The sequence below is a fragment of the Polistes canadensis genome, unplaced genomic scaffold (assembly GCF_001313835.1).
Source record: "Polistes canadensis isolate GaletaPanama2010 unplaced genomic scaffold, ASM131383v1 scaffold_114, whole genome shotgun sequence".
Taxonomy (NCBI): Eukaryota; Metazoa; Arthropoda; class Insecta; order Hymenoptera; family Vespidae; genus Polistes; species Polistes canadensis.
This window is the reverse complement of record NW_014569661.1, coordinates 335688-343326: the sequence shown is the minus strand read 5'-3', so window position 1 is coordinate 343326 and position 7639 is coordinate 335688. Positions and strand designations below refer to the sequence as shown.

Here is a 7639-nt window from a genome sequence, read left to right as displayed (position 1 = left end):
TATAAAAAGAAAGAAAGATGTGATTTTTATAAGTTTAATGTTAATTAATTTATACCAATAAAAGATATCTACGAAAAATATAATAACAATAACAATAATAATAATAATAATAACTAAAAAGAGAAAAATCAAATAAATATAAATAAATATCTTGCTCGTAGGGGAAAGAAATATTGAATGAAAAAAAGATTTGATTTCGATATACGTTTAGTGTTAATTAATTTATATCAATAAAAGATATCTACGAAAAATATAATAATAATAATAATAACGAAAGAGAGAAAAACCAAATAAATATAAATAAAAATCTTACTCGTAGGGGAAAGAAATATAGAAAGAAAGAAAGAAAGAAAGAAAGAAAGATGTGATTTTGATAAGACACACAAGTTAGGAATTTAAAGAGTAAGCAAGAAGGAGTGAGATGTGGTTTAGCCCATGCAATATGTATTGGCCGTACGTGCACGATATTCTATTGGTCTTTTATTGTTATATGCCATTCTCCTTCTGGTGGTTCTCCTCTATACCCCACGGTAATCCCATGGGAACGTTTCTCCGTTGTCCTTGAAGCGCGCTTCCATTTTTATGGGCCATAAGGGAAAATAAGTGCGACGAGGAAGGTCTTGGATAGGTAAAGAGCCACGGTTAGACTCGTAGACTCGTAGACTCGTAGACCCGTAGTTTTAGTAGAACTTTCCAGGGACATTTTAGATCACCTTCCATTGCCTTTCTTTCCCATCCCTTCTTTTTCTTCTTTTTCTTTTCCTTCTACTTCTTCTACTTATTCTTATTCTTATTCTACTTTCTTTTTTCTATCTCTTTCCATTTTATTTTTTTACTCTTTCAACCTCTTTTCTTCTTTCTACCACCATACTTACTTTCCTTACGCACTTAACTTCACTTCTCCTTCTTTTTTTTCTTTCTTTCTTTTATCGTCACTTGAAGTAGATCATACCTGACAATAAAAATTCTATGATATTCGTTAAAAAACTTGTTTTTTACAAATCAACAACGTAAAGAGTATCGAAACATTATCCTCCTTTTTGTTGTTGTTTTTTTTTTTCCAATATGTACTTACCTTAGTCAAGTTTTCGTGCATCTCTCATCGATACTTTACTACGTTTTTATCGCGTTTCTCGTAAATGAAAATTAGTTGGAAATATTAAAGTTTCTTCATTTTCGAATGATATCCGTTAAGTTTTCATTTAAGAAAACGTATTCTTTCGGGATAAAATGTTAAATAATTCTAATCAAAGTCGTTCTCTCTCAAATGGTGATTTAATTTCTTCGCTTCAACTGTTAAGTATTCGCACAGATGTCCAGGATTTCTCTCAAACCCCATTTCCTACTCTCAAACCCCCTTTTTAGTAGTACAAACGTAGGTAAATTTACGTCATAGCTTTAGTCAGCTCTTGCCGTAATACAAATCTACATGTAAATTTTGTATTTAACGCTTTAAGTAATATTAACGTTAATCTAACTTCTCTCTCTCTCTCTCTCTCTCTCTCTCTCTCTCTCGTATGCTTTTCCTATTTCAATATATATATATATAAATTATATTACACGCTATATTTATTTATTTACTTTTTCATTAAAAATAGATATTATATTGTGTTCGTTTTCCTTCAACCCATTCCCTTCGTGATATCTTGAAATTCATTCATTTAAATAATCCTAAAATTAAACATTCACACGTGTCTAATTCGTATGATTACATTTATAACACGGCAATTAAATTTATAAAGAAAATTTGAATAGTAATAATAATCATTATAATATAACGGGGCTAACGAGGAAACCTTCCTGTTACCGAAATTAATTCGATTGTTCTGTTTCTGGACGTAGTATCTACGGTTTTCCGGTTGATTAGAACAACAGGCCCTATCAACATATCACGCTTGTAAACCCTTCGACAAGTAGATACCTATATAACATATATATATATATATATACATACCTATACGATTTCCCTTACTGACTCACTGATATTACGTAACTAGATTACTCTGATATTACGTAATATAATAAGATCGTGTTAAGATTTCCATAAGAAGATAGTAACTATATACTGTTTTCCCATGTGATTTTTTATATAACGTTTTAGTTTCAAGAGTTCGATGTTTCGAAGAGAAGTGGTGATGGAGGGAGGAGGGAGGGAGGGAGGAGGGGGGAAGGAAAAAAAGGTCAAGCTAAAAAGATCAAAAGATTTTAACTTGTACGTACGTACATTTTGCGAACGGTCACGAAAGTTTTGTCTTTCTTCTTTCTTCTTATTCTCTACGAAGTTCCATGCAGTTTCTTAGAAACATTAATTAAAATCACTATCCGATGGGAATCCGTGATATCGGTATGGATAAATTTTCAAATCAGTTTTCTCGGTGTTCCCAATTAAATGTGGCGAACGTGGTTATACTATTTTTATTTTTTTTTGTTTTTTTTTTGTTTTCTTTCGGGATCAATATGAATGAACTCGAAACGTATTCGACCGACTCCACCTTTCCACGCTAATTAATACAACTGCCTGCGGTTTGCCGCGTAACAATTTTCATATTTATACGACGACGCGAAATATCATTGTGAAAATATTGCGCGAGATTTCTAACAAACGATAAAAAAAAAAAACATTAGTTTAAAAGAACAAAAATAATATAAAAGAAAGAAAGAGAGTGAGAGAGAAAGGAAGTTGAAAGATTATTTCAAGATTAATGTGTTATCGTAGTATATTCAGAATCTTTATGTGTTATTCATTAAAACTTGACTTACCCCATATATATATAATCCTCATGATCCTTTCATAATTTTCTATTCAAATGAATAATTTTATTCGCAAATTTCTGATACAACGTGAAATTTTTGGTCAGAACAAAATTTATCTTTATTTTTTTTTTATTTTTTATTATTAAGTTTAAGTTAAACGGCGCGCGTTTAAAATTTATTGAAAGAGAGGAAAGAAGAAGAAGAAAAAACAAAAAAAAAATGAGAGAAAATAAGTGACGTGAAAGGGAGGGAGAGGAACGAGGAATGGCAGGGAAGAATCGTAACTGTTTGCACGTCAAAGGTCGTTACGAACTGTAAGATCCTCCAACGTTTTAGTTGGCTCAACTCTTGCTGCAGAGAAGGACCAGACTGTGAGACGCCCCAAATCGGATGTATACACTGTTGATTGAGGCTTGCCTACCACCTTCTCCAACATCTAACCCCCAACCCCATCCACCCACTCTCTATCTTTCTCTATATCCTTCCTCATCCCTTCATTTCGCCACGTCCTTCAACATTTCAAGATTTCTCCCTATGCAGCAACTTTGATTAAATAGATTATTTGATTGGATTTATACAAGAGAGAGAGAGAGAGAGAGAGAGAGAGGGAGAGAAAAATATATATATATATATAGGAATTAAATATTGTTCTATGTGAATAAAGCAAGCGTGTATTTAAATTAATAGAAAATGTTGAAATTACAATTTAACTTAAATAAATGCATAATGAAAATTAGCCATAGAGAACAACAAAAATATGTGATAATTATTAAAAATAAATAATTGATATTTTGAAAGAATATATATTAATTTAATTTTTATAGGTGATAGGTAAAATGTGATGGTAATAATTAGATATCGGATTATATAAAATTTGTAATTACCTAACCATAAGGTTTTTTCTCTCTTAGTGTAATTTTCTTCGTGTTAATTAACCCAGGATTTCTAAGATGTTCGGGATAACCGGTGGTACGGACAGGCAGGTTCGTTACTCCCTTCGTTTTACCTTTTGCAACGTTGCGAAAAAGCGAAGCCCCACGGTGACGGAGTAAAAGAAAGTAACGTTAAAGTCGTTCTCGTCGATCCTACGGATTCATTATTCACTGGAACGAAGTAGAGGTCAGATGAGAAAGGCAACCTACGGGGGTGTACGAAAGAAAATGGGAAGGTGGAAGAACGGAAGGAAAAAACAAGAGAGGAAGAAAGTGAGTGAATAAGAGAGAGAAAGAGAAAAAGAAAGAGAGAGGGAGAGAGAGAGAGAAGAAAATACTGTTGGTATAGAAACCTACGCTTGACTGGCAAATAATTACTACCCTATGGCCAAACGATGACGTCAGTATTCGCTAAAAGTTTAAATCAATCAACATCACGTTTTACTATTTTCCAACTGAAAATAATTAACTTGATTTTTCATCTCTCAATCTAACTAAGAGATTTCCTTGTTCAAATATACGGATTAATAATTTAATTGATTGCCAATTGTTAACGATAATTTATACTTCCTTTGTATAATAATTATAAATAATTAACATTCAATCAGATTGCACGCGTGTGTTGTTAGAGTCCGTGTATTAGAACAAGAAGTCTTTGATTAAAATGACAAATCAATGAAGTTATTATTATAATAATTATAATAATAATAATAATAGAGTAAAATATATACATATACATATATATATGTATGCGTGTGCTCTTTAATTTAGTAAAAGCATATTTAGAGCATCCCTTGATTTGACACTTTCTTTTTTACCATAGTTATTAAACGAAGGTCCTAAAAGAATCCATGTAAATCGTCCTTGAAGATTTCTCAAGGGGTGAAATGTTAATTTCCGAAATACATCCTCTCCACGTCGACATTGTTCTTTGAGGATAGCTTTCAAGCCGATTGCTCGTCGCGAGTGGGGATGCCACGAAGAAAAGAAGAAAAATATTATGGGGAGAAATGTCAAAAAAAAAATAAAATAAAAAAAGAAGAAGAAGAAGAAAAAAAGAGAAAACTAGAAACCATAAAAAACCAACGATTGACTGCGTAACTTATTGCGGGAAAAAAAATAAAAGGAAAGAATAAAGAAAGAAAGAAAATGTTCTTCTCGCATAATAATCGAGGGAAGGTTTTGAAAACGAACAATTTCTAATCTTGTCACGTAGATACTTTGCAACTCCCATATATCTCTTAATCTTTGAAAGGACAATTTAGAGGAGACTAAGAAGGAAAACTGTAACTTGTTGGTTACACACACGATGCGCATAGTTGTGTCTTGACTGCATATTAATTAAATTTCACAATGCTTGGCATAAATGCGCGCGCATTCTAGTTACATCGGTACATTGTATATGCTCGTATCTTGATGTATATGTTTATACGTACTACACTGTAACCATATAGTGTGTATTTAGTTCGTAATAGGACCTCGGTGCAGTTTGCATATCAATTCTCTTGGTATAAACTATACCGATAACAGGACTATCGCTTGCTTTGCCTACAATCTAATTTGTCACAGTTAATCATTATCTAACGAATTTGTATATTACTAATTACGATACGTGCACGGTTATACAAAATTTCGCGTTTTAAAATGTTATTTCACTAATGCGTACAGAAAATAATATATATATATATATATATATATCTATTCGTTCGTTTCTGTGTTTACGAATTATTCATATTCGTATTTATATTTGTTTTTTTTTTCTTCTATTTCTTTTTCTTTTTGCTTACTTTTTAATATTTTATTTTGTTCCCGTTCGTTTGTGTTTTTTTTTTTACTTTTTTTTAATACTGTACTTTTATCGTAGCAATTTCAAAAGCAATCCGAATAATTTCTGCGACCCCGACGATATCTAAAAAAAAAAAAAAAAGAAAAATATTATAAATTCAGAATTTAATTTTTTTCGGTTCGTCCCGTAGACCGATGACCCCCCCCCCCTCCACCCCTATAAAGTTTCAATTAATATACAAAAAAAAAGCTTACGGTACCTTTAAAGTTCTAACAGTAGAATCAAACGGTAAATGAAAAACGTGTGCATGGGACAGTTCGATTTGGAAAAGAAGCTTAAGAAATTGGAATCTCATTTTTCTTACAATCTTTGGTTTGTTTATTTGTTGGATTTTTGTTTTCTTCTTCTTTTGTTTCTTTTTTTTTTCTTAACATTATTAAAACATATCGTTTTTTTATATAATAATACCGAGCGAAATTATTTTCATTTCTTCACATTTCGCGTTATATTTCAAACGCGGATAAACTTTTAAATAGAAATTGTCGAGAAGTTTTGTTAGAAAAATAACTATAGTATTAATATCGTTCGTAAGTAAAAACACCGATATTTATTGAATAAACAAAACCATAACTATAAATTCTCAGATGAGTGGTATCCCTTGGGAAATTATTCTCCGTATTGTCAGCGATACTACGCGTTTCTAAAACAGAAATTTAAAGATTTATATCAATTAAAGTAGATTTCAAGTGGGGATACCAGGTAGCACACAATCAATTTTCATTACTTTGCTTTGTTTTTAATATATATATATATATATATATATATATATATATGTATTATGTATTTAAGTATATTTACTTACATACGTTCGAATAACATCGAATATATTTTGTGAGAAGATTATCATTTTAATATTCTAAAAGTTTCGTTATATGAATTCGACGAATCAATACGATCCTATGTTTATGAATTTATCTGACAAAAATATTTTTACTTATATACGTTCGAATAACGTCGAATATTTTTTTTTTTTTTAATCATTTTAACAGTTTAAAAGCTTTTCGTTAAGAATTCTACGAATCAAATACGATCCTACGTGTTCTTTTTTTTTTTTTCATAAAAATATATATACGAACAGAAATATTGCTAGTTAATGTAATATTTGTGTGTAAGACTAAGAAGACAAGTTTGAAAAGAATGTTCGTAATTATTTGTTCTTATATCCCTTCCAATACTTTTAATTTACTTTCAATTTCATACTTTAACTATTCCCTTCTCGTGAATTCACACATATATTACTTATTTAAAATATATATTCATATTTTCACCGAATGAAACGATTTCACGCTTTAACAATAATATACATATATGAGCCGTTTATTTTGAAAGTGGCCTAAGTCCATTTATCTTAAAATCGAGAAATTTAAGGTTTTGTGTTTCAACGCAATTAAAAATATACGTACAGAATACCAATGAGTTATGCTGCTTAAGTGTATCTAAAGGTGTTAAATTTACAGTTCTCATTAAAATAATGGCAATTATTAAATGAATAATATGCGTTTTCTTACCAAGAATGGAGTTAGGCCACTTTCAAAATTAACAACCAGACTCGTTATAATATTTGAAGGAACCGAAGTCCATTCAACATAATTTAAGATGCTTCAAATTGAAAAAAAAACAATACTCATTTTATATTACATATCTTTATAACACTTTAAAAACATAAATTATGCGATTCAAAACATTTTTTACAAACATAAATTACAAAACAATTTTCTACTCATCTACATTTTGTGTATGTGAAAGGGATTTAAAGAAATCATGATGTTCCGGTGGTATATATCGTAATAAGTCAATTATATCCTTGAATTTTGCGGTTGTAATTTGTCTGATATTTTTATACAGTGATGTCAATACAATATTTTCGAACTTTCTTGGTCTACCCCGACGTGGTAATAAATTCAGGACCTTAAAATTTTCGTTCTCATTCATTGATGTCTTATAGAAAATTTGATACGGTTCATTTTTGACAAAACGCATCCAACATATTTTAAACCAGTTTATTGGTTCTCCGTTAGAATTCTTTACCCTTTTAAAAATTGCGTCTTCTAATAATTTTGTTGATTCAAAATCTTCTTGTTTCATTTCATATACAATAAAGTTATTA

At 30.4% G+C, this 7639-nt stretch overlaps 1 protein-coding gene across 1 annotated transcript in view; it reads left to right on the top strand.

The window, feature by feature from the left end:
- Positions 1–7639, top strand: part of LOC106787776 — a 60196-nt gene that overhangs the window by 51598 nt on the left and 959 nt on the right. The window lies entirely within an intron of this gene.